The 18251-nt window shown below is 57.2% G+C and overlaps 1 long non-coding RNA gene across 1 annotated transcript; it reads left to right on the forward strand.

Annotated features, from left to right (window-relative positions):
- The first annotated feature begins 10488 nt into the window (after window positions 1-10488).
- LOC109492117 lies at window positions 10489-17543 on the forward strand. Its single transcript, XR_002736338.2, has 3 exons — window positions 10489-11969; window positions 14272-14324; window positions 16150-17543. It is a non-coding gene; the product is annotated as an uncharacterized LOC109492117 (long non-coding RNA).
- Window positions 17544-18251: the final 708 nt, after the last annotated feature.

The raw sequence follows: 18251 nt of genomic DNA on the forward strand, positions 1-18251 counted from the left end.
TGCCGTCTGAGGGCCTAGCCCTCTCTGAATGGTTGGAGGAGGGTTGGGCTGGGCAGCGTGAGGTGGGAGGGTGCTGTGCGTAGCAACAGGGGCCCCGTGAGGGTGCTGACCAATTCTGTAAGAGAAGGGCAGATCCCGCCATCCCCAGCTTCCAGCTGGGCCTCAGGACTCCCCAGTCTGCATGGAGGGGTGGCAACTGAGCCATCTGCTCAGACAGGGGTGGGGGCAGGGGTAGGCACAGGCAGGGAGTGCTGAATGGCCTCTCTGTTGGGACCCAGCCTGGAACAGATGGCCTGGGGGCCGCTGGCAGGTGAGGGGGCGGAAGGAGGCCAGACCGTCCCCCCCACCCCCCCTGCTCCATGCCAAGTCCCTGTTCCTGGGAGAAGAGGACCCCACAAGACTCTCATGGTGACAGCAGCCAGGAAGAAACCGGTTTAAGGGGATTAGTGGGCCCAAGAGAACAGCAAGCAGCAGGAGGGCCCCGAGAAATGTGGTGGTACCGGCAACCTCCGCTGGAACCAGGACGGCCACTGCCCGGGGGGAAGGAAGGTGCTGAAGGAGCCCCGGGAGCTCAGGGGCCACCCTGTCTAAACCCTTCCCATCCATTTTGCCGATGGGGAAACTGAGGCCCAGGAAGGGGCAGAGACCTCACATCAGCCAGCAAGTCAGTGACAGAGCTGGGAGGTATCCAGGTGTCCCTGGTGCCCTGGGGCTCTTCCCACGACACCCCCTGCCTCCCTCCCCTCGGAACGGCCTCCCTCTCCTCCCTTCTCAGCCTGCTTCCCTGGCCTTGGCCCTGGCCAGCGCCCCCCGCCCCGCCCCCAGCCACCCTGACTGCTCCTACCCTTCTTCCTGCCAAGACCCAGACCAAGCACCCACCTTCTGGAAATCTTGTAGCCCATCCGCAGAGCCTAAGCCTCCTGATTGGGAGGCCCGTCCACTGCTGGCTTAGGCTCGATCCCTTCACTGTAAAGACGTAACTGCGACCCAAAGAGGGAAGGGCGTTTAGAAACGGTCCCCACCCTCTCCTCCCATCTCCATCCCCCGGAAAACCACTCGGGGCTGTCTCTGAGCACGTGAGACAGGTACCCCCCGCCTCCCTGCTGTAAGGGGCGCTGGAGAGGTCCATTCTCCCGGGCTCCAGTTTTCCTTAAAAATATGTTAAAAACACCTTCACCATCAAGGAATCTAGTAAAACAAGGGTCCCTTTGGGCCCCTTTCTGCAAAGGAGATATTTTCTCCCGCTTGCTCTCCAGTCTTTTCCCACAGGGTCGCATTTCGTTTCCTTTCAGAAACAGGCACTGAGCAGGAGAGGCCGGGCGGGTGGCCACAAGCGGCCACACCTGCAGACACTTGGCGACACCCGGTGAGACTGGTGATTGCTTCCCTGTGTGCCAGCTAATCACAAGGGGACCGCTCTCAGATTGCCTCAGGGCTGCTGAAGCGGGGGGGGGGGGGGCTGCGGGGAGGTGGGGGGAGGGGGAACAGGGGAGGGGAAGGAGAGGGAAGCAGGGGGAGGGCGGAAGAGCTCTCCTTGTGCAGGAGAGACCCCGGTGTGATCCCAGCTCCACCGTTCACTACCTGTGTGAGCTCAGACCATGTCTCTAAGCCACCCTGTGTCCGTGTCTCCCTGACCAGGCTATGGGGACGTCCCAAGAGGATCATATGAGCACAGACTCTTGTACCCAGAGAGGGTGAAATCGGGTCTTAGCCCTACCCCTCACAGAGGCCCAGCCCAGGTGACAGCACCCCTGCTCTCAACAACAGCTCCCTGGGCAGCGCAGTCCATTTAATCAAGAGAACCCCCATTTGTCTCTTCACCTGTGTTCCTGGCGGGGCTCTCTGTCCTGACTTCCTGTGTGTCTTTAGGTATAACCCTAGCCCTCTCTGATGCTCTAGGTTCCCAGCCCTCAAAGAGAAAGGTGGACACCTCACTCTCCATTGGCTTTTCCACCCCCCCGCCCCCCCTCCCAGAAAACCACTCGGGGCTGTCTCTGAGCACCTTAGACAGGTACCCCCGGCCTCCCAGCCGTAAGGAGGGGGGGTGCTGGAGAGGTCCAAGACCCGGGAGGTGGGAGGCAGCTTCCCCATAACCAGGATCTTCCAGCTCTGGCCAAGAGATGCGTCTAGTCCAAGAAAGCATTTATAGATCCTTTCGTATCTGATTCATTCATTTCATTATTCATTCACTTATTGAGCACCTACAATATACCAGGCTCTGGGCATACAGCAGTGATAGAAGCAGACATGGGTCCTCCCTGGTGGTCTCCAAGCTCATCATCGAGTGGAGGAGACGGCAGAGTCCACAAACAGATTTACATAGTGACGAAATACGATTAAGGCTTTCGGGGGCACTGAGACAGGGGATAATGGGGGGAAGGGGATGCTCTTTAGATGAGGGGCCGGCCCCGGCCTCTCTGAGCGGTGACACTAGAACTGAGACCCGAAGGGTAAGAGGAAGTGAGCCACGAGTCGTACTGGGCAGAGGTGCATGACTGGGGCACGGAGTTCAGGAGGTCCCCCCTGGCTGACGCAGAGTGGGACAGGAGGAGGGGAGGGCTGGGGACACGGGAGAAGCAGCCAGACCAAGTAAGAAGCTTTATTTTTCCCCAAAGACCCATGGGAAGCAAGGGAGGGGCAGTGGTTTGATCACACCCACATTTTCCCATTGTCATAAGCTCCTACTGGCCACTGTTTGCAGTGGAGATCGGTTAAGAGGTGAGGGGGACAGTGAGGACCTTGACACAGAAGTCTCCAAAGCGGTGCGTCATCGGGTGTGCAAGGTAGCTCTCGGAGGGGAAAGAAACACTACAAAATTGTTATTTCTATTTCCATTGTATCCAAAACCAAGGGACGGGGCATTAAATTGTAGCCGTATTTATAGATTGACGCTGATGTCCATATTTGGTCTATATGTCAAATGTGACTCCAGGGACCACACAGAGAGGCTTGCTGCCTGGCCTCTGTCCTTGCTTTTAGCATTTTGAAGAATGGTTCTCTCCATGTGAGTCCAGTTCAGCAGCTTTATGGATTATAATACCGTTCAACTGACTTTTCGGCAGACGAGGGACTTAAAAAGCAGGGAATGAGGGGCGCCTGGGTGGCGCAGTCGGTTGAGCGTCCGACTTCAGCCAGGTCACGATCTCGCGGTCCGCGAGTTCGAGCCCCGCGTCAGGCTCTGGGCTGATGGCTCGGAGCCTGGAGCCTGTTTCCGATTCTGTGTCTCCCTCTCTCTCTGCCCCTCCCCCGTTCATGCTCTGTCTCTCTCTGTCCCAAAAATAAATAAACGTTGAAAAAAAAAATTAAAAAAAAAAAAAGCAGGGAATGAAGGGGAAAAAAGGAAAGTAGGAAAACACTGAACGACACGTAAGCGGAACAAGGTGCCCTGTGGGTGCTTCACTCCCCGTGGCATCCGCTCAGACAGCCGCAGGTGAAGCAAAGGCAAAGACCGGGTCTAGTAAGAAAGAGGTCCCCATGTTTCACAAAGGAGCAAGAAGGCGATTTGAACTAAGAATTTATATCTACCATTATAACTAATGAGCCTAACCTTAAGTATAGCTTTTCGCTTTGAGATCTGAGCTAACGATGGCATAAAACCATTCACCATCATCAAAACATTCAAGGGGCGCCTGGGTAGCTCGGCTGGTTGAGCCTCCGACTCTGGCTCAGGTCACGATCTCGTGGTTTGTGACATTGAGCCCCGAGTCGGGGTCCGTGCTGGCAGAGTGGAGCCTGCTTGGGATTCTCTCTGTCTCTCCCTCTCTCTCTGCCCCTCCCCAGCTCATGCATGTGCCTCTTTCTCGAAAATAAATAAACATTGAAAACAATTTTTTTTTTAATTTTTTTTTCAACGTTTATTTATTTTTGGGACAGAGAGAGACAGAGCATGAACGGGGGAGGGGCAGAGAGAGAGGGAGACACAGAATCGGAAACAGGCTCCAGGCTCCGAGCCATCAGCCCAGAGCCTGACGCGGGGCTCGAACTCACGGACCGCGAGATCGTGACCTGGCTGAAGTCGGACGCTCAACCGACTGCGCCACCCAGGCGCCCCTGAAAACAATTTTTAAATACTATTTTATACTCTAATGTAATTTACTGTTTAATTCATATGTGTGTGTGTGTGTGTGTTTGATAACATTCATAATATGTTACGTAATAATACATGCTTATTAGTTGCGAAGGAATGATCATATTAATATATAGATTGGGTAAAGTGTATACTGAATAAATGCATTTACACATATTGTCCCAAGGGCCTGGGCGCACTGAGTGAAGACGCCCGCCTGTGCGGTGCTGGCTTCCTGTGCGAGGTGACTGACTGTTGACTGTCCAGGAGCTGCCTGCCGTGGGGGAGGGGAGGGGAGCCTCTCCTGGGAGTCCTCAGGTTCCCACCCCATCCACACCATCTGTCCAGCTCACTAGGCTCTTGTCTGGGGAGGCTTTTTTTTTTTGTTTTGTTTTAACTCCCCAGATGAAACCCAAGTTCATTCCCTTAAAGGGTAAACGGCGGATCCTGGCAAGGCTTTCCGATTATTTACTCACTGGCCAGTAATAGAAGAGAACACACATCCTGGCTGGAAGAGAGGGCTTTTCTGGTGCCTGCACCCGGGGCTGAGCCCTGGGTGCCTGGAGCTCGCCCCCTGCGAGGTTGCCTGCCAGTGACTTCTACACAAAGACCCACTTTTCTGGCCGGTGCTTCTTGGGCACATCATTTCTGAGTATTTCTCTTCACCACATCCCGCAAAGGTGCTGATAATGCTCACCGTGGGTACTGAGGGTCTGCTGTGCGCCTGGCCCTGGGCGCCCTACATGTGATCGGGACTCTCTCCTACGGAGCCCAGCATCAGGCCGCCAGCCCCTCTGGGGCAGGTGCCTCGCTGCCCCTCCCGTTGCTTTGGGGTTTAAGGTCGTCGGCAGGCTGCCACTTAGCCTGTCCCTCCCCATGCACCCGGGGCTGGCTGGCCCGGGAGGGAGGATGCGTCTGGCTGCGGGCCAAGCAAGTCTCCCAGCCCCAAGTGGCTCTGAGTCCTCTGGCTGGAGGGTCAGGGCACCAGGCTCCTTCACATCTCATTCTTCTTGACAATCCTTTCCCCAAAAAGGTCTTCACAACCCCCAGAGGTCCTTGAATGCCCCGAGAGGCCCTAAATTGGGCCATCCGGCTGCCTGCCTCCCTTCTCCCCGTAGATCCCTGTCTGCTTCCCATGTCGCCAGCATCCAGCCAGAAAACTCCCCAGAGCACGTTCCCACCCCTGTTCCCAGGCAGCAGCTTCCATGATGTTGGCACCAGTATGCATTTATTAATAAAATGATCAAAGTAACTAAATGCTCTGGCAGCTCCTGAAGTTTGCCAGAGGCTCCCTGAATGCCCGGTGGCACCAGAGGGCGGGGACCAGCCCTGGAGAGGAAGTCTGGGGGGAGAGCCAACGGGGCGTGTGTCCCTGGCTGTTGGTGAGAACTTCCAGAATCCACAAAGTGCTGTGGTGGCTCGGGTGGCTTGGGGGAAAGGAAGCCGCAATGCGTGGGGGTGACCTGAAATGGTTGCTTAGAGGACCTTGTTCAAGAGAGCGCCCCCAGCCTTCCTCCCTGGACAGAGGGTGGGGTGAGACCGCCCCAAGCCCTAGGGGGCAGAGGAGAGGGGGAGACGTTGTTTGTGCAAACAATGCTAGTTCAGGGACCCACCTCTGCGGTCAAATCCTGCCTCTGCCCATGACTGGCGGGGGGACCTAGGCCGAATCACCTGACCCAGGTCCCCACCCCTGAATCGCCTGGGATGCTACACTGCAAATGCGTCACTGGGCTGGCTCATCCTGAACTCACGGAGCCACGCTCTGTGGACTCAGGCCCAGGAACCTGATGTATCACATGTCGTCTACACGCACTTGCCTGTGGTCAGGTCAGCACTCAGGAGCCACTAATTTCGTGTCTGGGTTTTCCTTATCCAGCCTCCCCCCCTTGCCCCCCCTCCCCCCACCACCCTCACCCCACAACCAGGAGTGAGATGAGGAAAAGGACAATCGTTCCTGCCTTTCAGGGTCAGCGTGAAGTTTAAACTGATGAACATACATCATTCGTACCCACGTCCAGCTAACATTCGCTGAGACCGCGACTGTATTATATGAGCTCATTTATTTTTTTTATTTTTATTTTTTTAATTTTTTTTTCAACGTTTATTTATTTTTGGGACAGAGAGAGACAGAGCATGAACGGGGGAGGGGCAGAGAGAGAGGGGGACACAGTATCGGAAACAGGCTCCAGGCTCTGAGCCGTCAGCCCAGAGCCTGACGCGGGGCTCGAACTCCCGGACCGCGAGATCGTGACCTGGCTGAAGTCGGACGCTTAACCGACTGCGCCACCCAGGCGCCCCATTATATGAGCTCATTTAAACCTCAGGAGGCAGGCACATCGTGAAAGCCATTGCACAGATGAGGAGAATGAAGCCCAGAGATGTTAAGTAATTTGCCCAAGGCTGCACAGAGGGCGGTGGCCAGGATTGTTGTGAACTGTGTGGCACAGTGCCTGGGACATAATAAGTACTCGTTAATTGGTGGTGTGTTTAAAAAGAAAAAAAAAAAAATGGTGGGGGTGGGGGTGGGGTTCCGATCTGTTGCTCAGTCTTTGGGAGAGGAATGTTATCCCTGTCCGGTAACCCAGAACATTCTGCCTCACCCCTGGTTCACCCAACCAAAAGGATCTCCTTGCAGACGGGTCCCAACTGCCCAGATGTGTGGCCAGCCCTGGGTGCCGCTGCCCCATTAACTGCAATCTCCAGGCCCCGAGAGAATCCTGGAAGCAGAATCTAGTACAATCCCTCTGGCAGCAAAAGTACACCCACTCAGCACACGACTGTTTTACCCCGAAGCCCGTGGGGGCTCTGTCACCGGGGAGAGAGGGAAAGTGCTCTATGCTTCCTCAGCGCACGCCTGTGCGTTCAAGTTCACAAGCGGTGCTTTTCTTAGACCGGCACGTCACGTAAGCTGCAAGTGTAGATTTGTGAAGCCAGGCACCTGGATACGGAGGACCTGGGCGTGTTTTCTTGTTTGATCTTCCCGATGGCCTTGTTCGCGACACCTCTCGGACATCACCCCTCTTTTGCAGTTGAGGAAATTGAGGCCCATAGGTTTAGCGACGTTGGCAACCTCGACGGTAGGAAACAACGCTCGCAGTTATCGGGCGCTTCCTCGCCGTGATGGTCACGTGCATCCATTGACGCCTTCAAGCCTCTGAAGGACGCTCTGAGGCACTGCCATCGTCCTCACCTAGGCAGTGACAGAGCCAGGATTCAAACACAGTTCTGTGTGGACCCCAGACACATCTCTCTGCCTCTAACGGTCAGTGTTTCAGTATTCGTGATCTCTTCTGGACACGGGAAACCTGTCTCCAGGTTTGACCCGACCCCCTTCCTCCCGGGCCTCTTGGGTTTGCAGCAAGGACCACTGACTGCGTTTGAGACTCCACTTGCTGTGTGACATTGGACAACTCGCCCCACCTCTCTGTGCTTTGGTTTCTTCCTCTGAAAACGAGGCAGACTGATTCTTGTCACCATCCCTGCCTTGTGGGGGACCTACCTGCCCGGAGAGAAACTACAGGCACAGACGTGGGAGGATTTGGTCCCATTCGGCCACAGCAGCCTAAAACCGCTTTCCTCCTGCTCTGGGTCACCTTTACTTGCTGTTTTAGGTCAACTCAATGCAGCCAGTGCCAGGAGCAGCTACGTGTGCTTCACAGGGGGGGAGCAGGAAGTAAGACCCTCCGGGACCTGTTCCCTTCCCACCCGCCCAAGCGTCGGCTTCTGACTTTGCTCTGCAGTCAGCCCAGGCCACCCAGCCGGCTCCCCGCGGCCCTTCCCCAACCCTCCCTCCCAACTGCCCCTCTGCCGTCCGGATCTGACTCATCCTCTGAGACCCAAGTTCGCCCCGTCCAGGAAACCCATGGTCCCTCTCTTGGGATCCCCTCCAGCCAGGCCACAGCCTCACATTATCAGTCCTGGCCCTGAGATTCTCGTCGGGCGGTGGGGGGGGGGGGGTCTGCCTAACGAACCAGAAGCTTCACTGCTCCGCATCCCGGCAGCCTCCAGGGCGGGGCCGCGCACGCAGGCTCGGAGCTTCAACCCCAGCCCTGCTACTCCAGGGCGACACCGGCACGTGGCTTCACCTTTCTGTCCTTCGGCTTCTTTTTCTTATTCTTGGCTCATTATTACCAAAATAAAGGTGTCTGCTTCGCAGCGTCATTGTAAAGATTAAATGAGGTAGTGAGGGCAGTGCCTGGAGTATAGGAAAACCTCAACAGATAGTAGACAATAATGATAATCCCAAGGGTGAAAATATCATGTTGGGGCGGAGCTTTCGCTGGTGCCTTGCAGATTGCTTGAGACTGGGGGTCAGTGGAACGTTAAGGAGGCGCGGGCACTCGGCAGGGGCGAGGGTGGGGAGGAGAGACGATGAGAGGGGGGACGCCGAGGTAGGCCGCCGGCCGTGGCTGCTTTGGGGGAGCCAAAGACCCCGCCGAACCATACTTCTTCCCCGCGCCCTGGCTGTGGTGATTGGACAGGTTGGCTACGTGACCCGGTCTGGCCCGTCCATTCTCTCCCCCAAACATTTGGATCTGGGAAGGGGAGGAGAGGGAAGGACCCAGCCGTTTGGCCTCTCCCGGGGCTGGGCCAGAGCCAGAAGAGTGGACTCAGTTGCTCGGGGCAGCCACGGCCTCCGAGGAATAGAAGGCCCCGCTTGGCAAGGAGAGAGAGTCGAACGAAGCCAGCTGGCAGAGCGGCGCCCGGACGAGGAGAGAGAGCCAGCGCCGGTGGCCCCCGGCCCCACCTCCAGTCTCCCCAGACCTGGCCCTTCCTGCCAGCCCAGGGTGGACAATCCTGAAACCTCATAGATAAGTCCCCGCTGTTTGCTGAACCCAGCTTGCGTGGGTTTCTCTGGTTCCAAACTCTGGGGCCCAGCGAGTACAGCCCCACCTCCCCCCCCCCCCGGGCCAGAACACGTCTCAACGGGGACCCCCATCCTCCAGGGCTCGCTCGTCAGAAAGGCTTTGAAAGGGGGAAACGCTGAGACTGGAGTGTTGCGTCTCCCCAGATTCTGGGGGCAGAACTGGGGCTCTGGAGCCCGGGGGTCAGCTGCCGAGGTCAGGGGCTGCTCCCTGACTGCCTGAGTACAGGGCAGTGGCCAGAGTTCACTTGCAGATTGCCTTGTGACCAGTCTGGCGGCCTTTCCCGGATCTCCCCATCGGGCCACACGGCTCTTCTGCTGAGACTGTCTTGCTCTAAGTAGGTCATGTACGAGGACAGTGCACATGCTTCAGGGTAAGGTCGCTGCCACCTTGTCCCCCTTTGTAAAAGGCGGGCGGGACATCTTGGGGACGTTTTGAGGAAGGGTCTTGTGATCCTTGGCAGTGGAAGGGCTCCGCACAAAGCCGGGCATGTAGTGAAATCCCAAACAGCGCTCGTTAACTGGGAGTTGGTTTGTTTTACGCGCGCCTGTCTTCCCCACCGGACTGTGCTTTGGAGAGCGAGGCGAGAGCCGTTTTACGGCCGCAGCCCCATGTCTACAGGGCCCGGCATAAATACCTCCTCAGTCCCTGACTGTGCCTCTTGGACCCATGAGTTTCTCGAAGTGTCCCAATAATGGACGGCGTTGACAGGGCCTGCCTGGGCCCCGAGTGGGATTAGAACCCACATCTAGCTGCGTCTCAGCCCAGGCCAGTCCCCATCTTCCCAGTTTGTCTTTCTGCTCAAGATGCGATTAATCCTCACTGGATGCGATTCATCGCCTCGTTGGAAATGAGGCGAGCCGCGGACCTGGTGAACTTGCACGTGACCCAGCAGGGGCTGGGGTTTCTCAGTCTGGCCCTGAACAGGCGACAGGGAAAGGGGGGAACACGGCGGCCTTTCCTGGAGGCAGCCCGGACCTGGCCCCTCGCCCCAACTGGCCCACAAGTGCTTTGCTGAGTTGTGGGAGTTCAGTGCACAACGTTTTAGATGTGTCTGGGCCTCCAGGGTCCTCAAAATCCTTCACCCACATGTGTCCCCAGCTCAGGTCTCAGGGTCCCACTCCGTCCCCAGCCTGGGCCTGACCCTGCGTAGGTCTGTTTAGGCTGGGATTTTGGCCCCTTTGGGGCCCTACCATCCCTCCAGTTCAATCCTGAGCCGATTTTCGGCACCAGGTTCCCTCTGGCTGCAGGAGGAGGGGGTCTCTTTAAACAGTGCTTTATCGGATTTGGGTCTTCGTGACGGGCCCAGAAATGACATGTGACGGATCTGAGCGTGATATTTTCTTTCTTTAAGACTGTGAGAGCCGTTAACAGAAGCCAGCCGACCCCACAACCCTTATAATTACCGCTGTCCCCATGTCGTTCGTATGCTAAAGCTTGTCACCGTCTCCCGTCCCACCACAACAGGGTCCTCACTGCCCCTCACCATGGCTTCCAGTTCCAGAATGCCACTCTGTGGTGTCGCTCTTAGCACGACTCTGTCGCCAACGGCCTTGGCCTGGAGTTCCCTCATCAGGGGAACCTGATGCAAGGACGTGTGTGCAGGCAGTTTATTTTAGAGGTGATCCCAGGGAGCAGAAACAGAGGACCGACACAACTGAAAAAAGCCAACATCACAGAGCATCTTTAGGTCAGTGCCGCGGGTGACTGGGACTCAGTGCCTCCAGGCCCCTCTGAACGGTGTACAGAAGGATCCCTGGGCTTGTCAGCCAGATGACAGATTGACGGAAGCATCCCTCCACTGGCTCCCACGCCCCACGGGTGAGAGGTTGTTGGCCCAGTGGAAGCTAACTGCCCCCAGCACGTCCCCATGCTGAGCGTGCTCCTGCCGGCAGTCCGTGTTGGGCACTGCACAAGCCCCAGGGCAGAAAAAGAAAAAGGCCTTGTGCTCGCGTGAGGCAAGATGCCGGCAGCGCAAAGTGAGTTGAAGCCCGCGTAGAACTGTTTGGCCCAGCACGGCTGGAAACAGAGGTGCCGCTGAGCGCCAGGGAGGCTGTGGGTACGCTCTTGAGCCAGACTGGCTTCTAATCCTTTCCCTGTGTGTCATTTTCCTCCACTTACAAAAGGGAGGGTTCTAAGAGGAAAACACGCTTTACCGGGTCGTCACGAGGCAAATGAGAAAGCCCACAGCGCCTGGCACATAATAATCCCTCAATGAAGAGTGACTTCTATTATCCCCATTTTATGGTTGAAGACACTGAGATGTGATTTTGAAGGGATGAGAGAGGGGAACAAGTGGGGGAGGGAGACTTCATTTAGGCTCCACTCACACCTCCAGAGAAGGCTTGGTCGGCAGCTCAGAGAAAAACCTGGTATTTCTGGGGAGAGACCCTCTCCCGCTTCGCCCTTCTACGCCCACTTCCCCTACCACGTGAGGGGCCTCAGGAGCGTTTTCTGCCCCTAAATGAGTAGTCACGCTTCCTCTGTCGCGGGGAAAGGGTCTGGAGGTGCCTTGTGATGTCACAGCTGGTTGCTATGGCGATCAGGTTGCTGTAAATGTCAGTCTGGGTCCACCAGGAGCACAGTGATCAGCATCCCAGCCTGGCGCAGGGAGAGAGGAAAATGAGGCACCCTGGGGGCTCTCCTAAGTGCCTCTCCCCGCGCCCCAAACACGCGGACGCACACAGCGCAGCCAGCAGGCCCCGCGAACGTCCCCTGGCCCGCCCCGCGCGTGGCAATATGTGTCTGGGGAGACACAACCCTGGCAGCCGAGAGCAGGGTGACACATGGTCCGCCTCAGTCACTGTCCCCTCCCACTCCTTCTGGAAGAAAGGTGCTGCTCAGCAGGTGGCAGTGGCATCCGGGGCGTCCCCATGGCAACGCTGACTGAGGTCAGGCCTCATCGCCGCGCTGACCTCACTCCGGGGGCCACTGGACCCGGGCTGGGCTGTCGCTGCCACGGGGGGGGGAATTGGAAAAGCTGGGAAGAGGCTTTCCAGAAAAACGAATCTGCCCTCTCAGGGTCATGGCGTCTCCCGGTGAGTCCACTGCGGCCCTCCTCTGGTTTAAAGTGAAGACAGAGGCTGCTGGGTCTGGCCTGGTGTTTCAAAGGGCACAGTTGGGGCCCCAGGAAGTGGCTTTCCTGCCTCTGAAAACAGCCGACAGCCTCCCCGGAGACGGGGCCTGTCACCCTCTAGCCACGGGTTCCAGGGCAGGTGACTCTGAGACCTGGACGTGGGGAGAGTCTTCTGGGAGGGGATCCGCACCCCCCCCCATACCCGGCTGGGCCCTGCCCCCTCCCAGGACAGGGCCCCCCGCCCGGCTGCTGGTTCACTCCACCTGCTGTCCCTTTCCTAACAAGGCCCCTCCTCCTTCCTCAGCCCAGGGCCCCAGCTCCCTGCACCTTTGTAGGAAACAGTTACTCCTTACCTGGACCTTGACTCTGCAGCTGACGCCCTTCATCCCGCGCTGAAGGGCAAGGGGGCACAGCCCGTTGCCTCCCGATACCCAAGCCCAAACCACCCAGGCCTGTAACGGACTCACTCTTTTCTCGACTTCTCTGAGACTCTTGTTTTTCTCAGGGTCGTTGGCAAGATTAGCTGGCCCGTGAGTGTTCACATCCCTCTTTCCGAGTCTCCCCACCTGGACCCCCAGAGACCCCTGTGCTTTGGGGCACCTGCTAAGCCACCTGCTGCCTCGCCCGGGCCCCTCCCCCATCCCCCCAAGGCTGGTGGTATTTCTACACCTTCTCTTGCTGGCTCGGCGGATGTGTCTAACTCAAGTCACTCCCGACCCCTCTCCACCCGCACCTTCCAGAGAGGAGGACCACCGAGAGCCCACGGCTGGCTCCGTGTTAGGATCTGTGATGGGCACTTCGCCCCCATTATTCTGCCGAATGCTGCCAGGGGGGTATCACCGGTCCACCGCAGGGACAAAAACCACAGAGGCCCGTTGGAGGCCACGTGGTAACGACCGCTACTGCTTATTAAAAGCATTTCCTTTCGGTGGAGTTTTCTACTAAAATGCTTTATACACACTATGTCAGCATAGAAGAGGAAGTTAAGAGCGTGAACCCTGGGGCCAGGCTGCCTGGGACGGATTCCTGCCTCTGCCTCTTAAAAGCTGCCTGCACGATACTGTTATACGTCAATTATATTTCACTTTGTTTCAAAAGGCTGTGTGGCCTTGGGCGAATTCTGTAGCCCTTTCTGTGCCCCCCGAGGGCTCCTCTGTAAAATAAGAGGATGAGGGTGCCTCCCTCACAGGATAGTTATGACGATGAAATTAGCAATAGAAGTGCTTACAACCGTGCCTGGCACAGACTAAGAACTGTATCAGTAGCGCTCCCTGAAAATGAAAAATGAGAAACAGCAAAGGAGGTGTGGGGTAAGGAAAGCTTTAGGTCGCCTTTTCGGGGGGCGGGGGGAAGTAGTAGCAGGTGCATAGTTGCATCTTAGGAGGTAGACAGGCTCAGAAAGGTGAGTTAATGTATTTGGAGTCACACAGGATTAAAGCCTGGGGGTCCTGCCAGTCCGCTGCTGGAGCGGACAGTACAGAGGAGGCTAGAAAAAGTAGGGTCCCTGGGGCCTGGGCACCAGGAGGAAGGGCTGCCCCGAGTCCGAGGGGGTGACCCAGGAACTCGGCTGAGGTTCTCCTGGGTCCAGGCAGGAGAACTCAGGGGCTGCTGGAGGAGCACAGGGAAGGGGCAGTGGCAGAGCCTAGCAGAACCCCAGCATGTCCAGCTCCTTCTCCCTCTGAGTCCAAGAGATGGGACCGTGGCCCGGCCGGGGCACTGAGGGAGTTGGGCTCTGGGCCACGCCCACAGGCACCTGCTTCTTGCCTACATTGAACCTGAGCCCTTGCAAATCCCGCTAGAAGCGTCCCAGTGGACAAATCACTTCCCTTCTCTGTGTATCCGTTTCTTCATCTCTAAAAGGGAACAGTATGGGGTGCCTGGGTGGCGCAGTCCGTTAAGCGTCCGACTTCAGCCAGGTCACGTTCTCGCGGTCCGTGAGTTCGAGCCCCGCGTCGGGCTCTGGGCTGATGGCTCAGAGCCTGGAGCCTGTTTCCGATTCTGTGTCTCCCTCTGCCTCTGCCCCTCCCCCGTTCATGCTCTGTCTCTCTCTGTCCCAAAAATAAATAAACGTTGAAAAAAAAAATAAAAAAATAAAAAAATAAAAAAAATAAAAGGGAACAGTATTATTAGGTATTAGCACCTAAACTTTTGCTGTGCTTTGGAAGGGTCCAGTGATATCACATATATAATGTGGATTGGCTTTCAGCCCAGCAGAGAATCCATTAAATAACTGAAGCCATTTTTTTCTAACTCTGTGACCTTAGACAAGGAACTTGACCTTTCCGGACTCTGTGTTCACCGCCATTGCTCGGAATGAGTAAGTTAACAATGCGAAGCTCCCAGCGCGGTGCCTGAACAGGGTAGGAAAAAGGAGATATGGAGGGCCCTTCCCCCAGCTCGATGCCTAGGGACCACAGTTGGCCCTGAGTCAGCAGAGATTGTCCCGAAGAATCCCCGTGTGCCCAGATGGACACTTATGCGTCTGTGTGGCTATCCTAAGTAGAAAATCAGAGGTGCAAAAATGTTTTTGCTGTTCCCTTGGAGTCTCTTGGAAGGGGAAATCTGGCTTTAAGAAAGAACTATAGGCCAGACAGCCAGCATAAATACAATAGAGTGTTCACCTGTTCTTCCTGCAAAGTCATATTAGAAATGACAACCAGTCTCTGCTCAGTGGGGGGGACCCAAGGGTAAGGGGCTCCGGCCAAGCCGGAAGGGATTGTGTTGACCACAGTGACCACAAGACAGAGCAGCTGAGTGAGACCCCGGGCGGGGGGGGAGAGATGAGATTCTGTGCGATGTGGCAGGAGCTTCTCAGTCACATGCACGCACACACACAGCCCTTGACACACTCATGCCTGCAGTTTGCTGCGTCACCCCGTCCCTGGGGGGCCCCTGCCACCGGCCCGCGTCACAAGTCCTGCAAAACCGCAAACCTTCCCTCTCAAGTGCCTGACTTCAAAGGGGCAGCAAAGACTCCCTGTGGTGGTCTGGGGGCTCCGTCTGAAAGTGCGCACACATTATCTCATTTAATCTCATTAGCGGGGGATGCCTTTGAAGCCTCGTGTTTGAGCTTAAACGCTCCGGAGCGTTTTAGCCCTTTTGCTAAAGCTGAGCTTCTTTGAATTCGAAACAAGACCGGGCAATCTGTCATCAGGGCAATGACGACACCTTCAGGGCGCACACCTAGCTGGGTCTCTAGGTTGGCAGGGGAGGAGGGTGGGGGGACCAGTGGGGACATTCGGGTAACAGAAGGGGATACAAGGAGGGTGGTGGAGTACTTCGGGTGGGGAAGGAGGGGTGGGGGGCAGGGTCTAGGAGAGAGGACCCGGGAGCCATTGAGTCTGGGGGCTGCTTCCGGGAGGAGGAGAGGAAAGGCGGGACCCTGCCCCTTAGGGGAGAGCTGGCAAAAGTCACAGCGTCGAAGGGGGTCCCGTAGGGAAGGGGGTGTGCTGGGGGGTGCGTGGCTGTCAGCAGCAGGACGCCCTCAGCCAGACCTCACCGTGTATCTGGGCACCCCGGGGGCTGCGTGCCCCCTCCCCTGGCACGGCACCTCGGGCCCCTTCCGTGGAACTGGAGCCCCTTCGGTCTCTCTTCCCCACAGCCTGTGATAGTCCCGGGGGTGGGGACGTGTGGCTGTGTCCCCGAGTCCAGGCATAGCCCAGACCCGGGACTTTCGGGCCCTTTCAACATGGCCTAAACTCCACCCACGACCTGAGCCCGGCCGAGCTGCGTGCGGTGCATTCGGACGTTTTCACTCTGTTTTCTGGGTTGGTTTTGTTTAACAAAGGAGGTGGTTAGGGTTCAGACCCAAATCCTCCCCTTCCCAGTTTCGGTTTTGCCTGGAAAACGGATGGGCCTAGCCCCCGCTCGGGTTGGCCCAGTGCCCGGCCGAGTTCCCGGGTGCACGGGAAGCAATGAGGGGCTTCTGGCCTGGCCGCTGGCTCCCCTGATGGGAGGGAGGATAAGGCCAGGCTGGCTGCGGAGAGGCCAGGGGCCGAAGCCGCCCCCCTCTCTGGGCAGTCGGTCCGACTCTCGGCTGCTCTGTCTGTCCTGGGCATTTGAGCCTCAGGCCCGGGAGTCCAGGCCTGTTTCGTCCAGAAAAAGAGAGGGAAAAGCCCCCACAGCTGCTGTTCTCATTACAGGAGGCATCAGACAGAGATTCTGGAAGCTGCTTTGCCCCACTTAGGCAGGAACGTGTCAACACCAGCACACGGAGGCCCGGGAGCCGGAGAGGCCTTTGCAGGACCCCTCGGGGAACTTCTTGCCCCCCCCCCCAGCATGGACTGCCACGTCAGACTGCTCTCTGGGGAGAAGAGGGGTCCCAGGGGCTGGCGGGCTCCTCAGGTGCCGGGCCCCCCAATCTCAGCTGTGGGAAGGGAGACGAGTCGGGGAAGGATCGCACACCCATGCAGCCTCGGCCTCGGCTCCCTCCTGAGTCACCGCCAATTAGCTGAGGCAGGTGGGGAGCGAGGCGGGTGAAGGAGGGGCCCTTAGGTGCGGAGAGAAGAGGTTGGAAGGGGTGCGTTTGCAGGGAGAGCTGGAGGCATGAACGGGCCCCCAGAGGTGGAGGGGACACACAGGGCCCGTGTTCTGTGCAGTCAACCCCATCCAACCGACCTGAGCACAGCAGCCAGCCTGCAGGGCCTGCGCCTGAAGCCAGAGGGCCGCGGGGGGTGCGTGGAGGTGACCTTCCTCACTACAGGGGCCAGGGAGCTCCGATAACAGGACGGCCACCGTTTACTGAGCACTAACAACACGCCAGGCGCGGGCCAAGCCCTTCACTCAGTGGTAACAGCACTTACTTTGTGCAGGACTGCTACCCGTTCTCCCTCACACAGTTCTTACTAAGCAGACGAGGAAAAGGGGGCCCGGAGAGGTTGACTAGTCCCAGGTCACCCAGGAATGGGACTCCAGAGCCCGTGCTCCGGAACCTTCACGGCAGCTCTGGGGATAGAGTCGTTCTTCACTCAGAGACACTGAGCAGGAAGGAGCCCCCACTGTGCCCAATTCTGTCCTAGCCAAGTTCCCGTCTGTTGTTTGTCTCATCCTGGCCGCGGGGTTATTATCCCCGTCTCACAGGGGAGGAAACAAGGGGAGAGGGGGTAAGTCAGGATTCGCCAGGATTTTTGACTCAAGAATCAACGTGAAGCCGGTGTGATTTTCCACAATGGGTGGCCTCAGGGAGCCGTGGCTCTGACATCCACATTGGAGAGCCCAGACCTCCCCATACCCCACTATTCCATTGTGGGGACCTAGGCTGGGGCCGGAAGTGTGAGATGGGCAGCGGCCCAGGAGGATTATCTCTGACAGAGCCCAGCTCCTTGCCCCAATCACGTCCTGCCCCCCGGAATTATAGATGATTATCCCCAAGGGGTAGAGGAGGAGGCGCCCAGGGGACGTCCAGGAGGTGGTAGAATGCAGGGATTAAAAGCACTGTCTCAGGGGCGCCTGGGTGGCTCAGTCGGTTAAGCGGCCGACTTCGGCTTAGGTCACGATCTCACACTCCGTGAGTTCGAGCCCTGCGTCGGGCTCTGTGCTGACCGCTCAGAGCCTGGAGCCTGTTTCAGATTCTGTGTCTCCCTCTCTCTCTGACCCTCCCCCGTTCATGCTCTGTCTCTCTCTATCTCAAAAATAAATAAACGTTAAAAAAAAAAATTTAAAAGCACTGTCTCGGGCCACCTGGGTGGCTCAGAGGGTTAAGAGTCCCTCTCTTGATTTCGACTCAGGTCATGATCTCATAGTTTGTGAGTTCGAGCCCTTCTTTGGGCTCTGTGCTGACAGCATGGAGCCTGCACAGGATTCTCTGTCTCCCTCTCTCTCTACCCCACCCCCCCACCCCCTTGCTCGCTCTCTCTCTCAAACATGAATAAATAGACATTTAAAAAAAAAATAGCACTGTCTCCTGTGTCTGGATCCAGATTCCGGCTTGACCCCTTACAGTTGTGAGCTGGTCAGAGTCTCAGTTTCTTTGCAAAATGAGATTTAGTATACTACCCTCCTCGGGGCATAATTGTGGGCACCAGATAGAGAAGTCTCCTTGGGCCGATCCCTGAGCCTAGGGTTCATGCAATGGGTCCATTAAAGACATGCTCCCAGGGGAACCAGAGGGAATGGGGGAGGAGAGGGCAGGGCAAAGCAGGGGAGGAGCAGAGCCAGAGTGCAATGCCAGGCGAGTTGGGGGGGGGGCTCTCCAGTGTGGGTTACCGCTCCGAGTTGGTCAGACTCAAGGCAAAGCCATCTGTCT

Source organism: Felis catus, chromosome D1, assembly GCF_018350175.1.
Source record: "Felis catus isolate Fca126 chromosome D1, F.catus_Fca126_mat1.0, whole genome shotgun sequence".
Lineage (NCBI taxonomy): Eukaryota > Metazoa > Chordata > Mammalia > Carnivora > Felidae > Felis > Felis catus.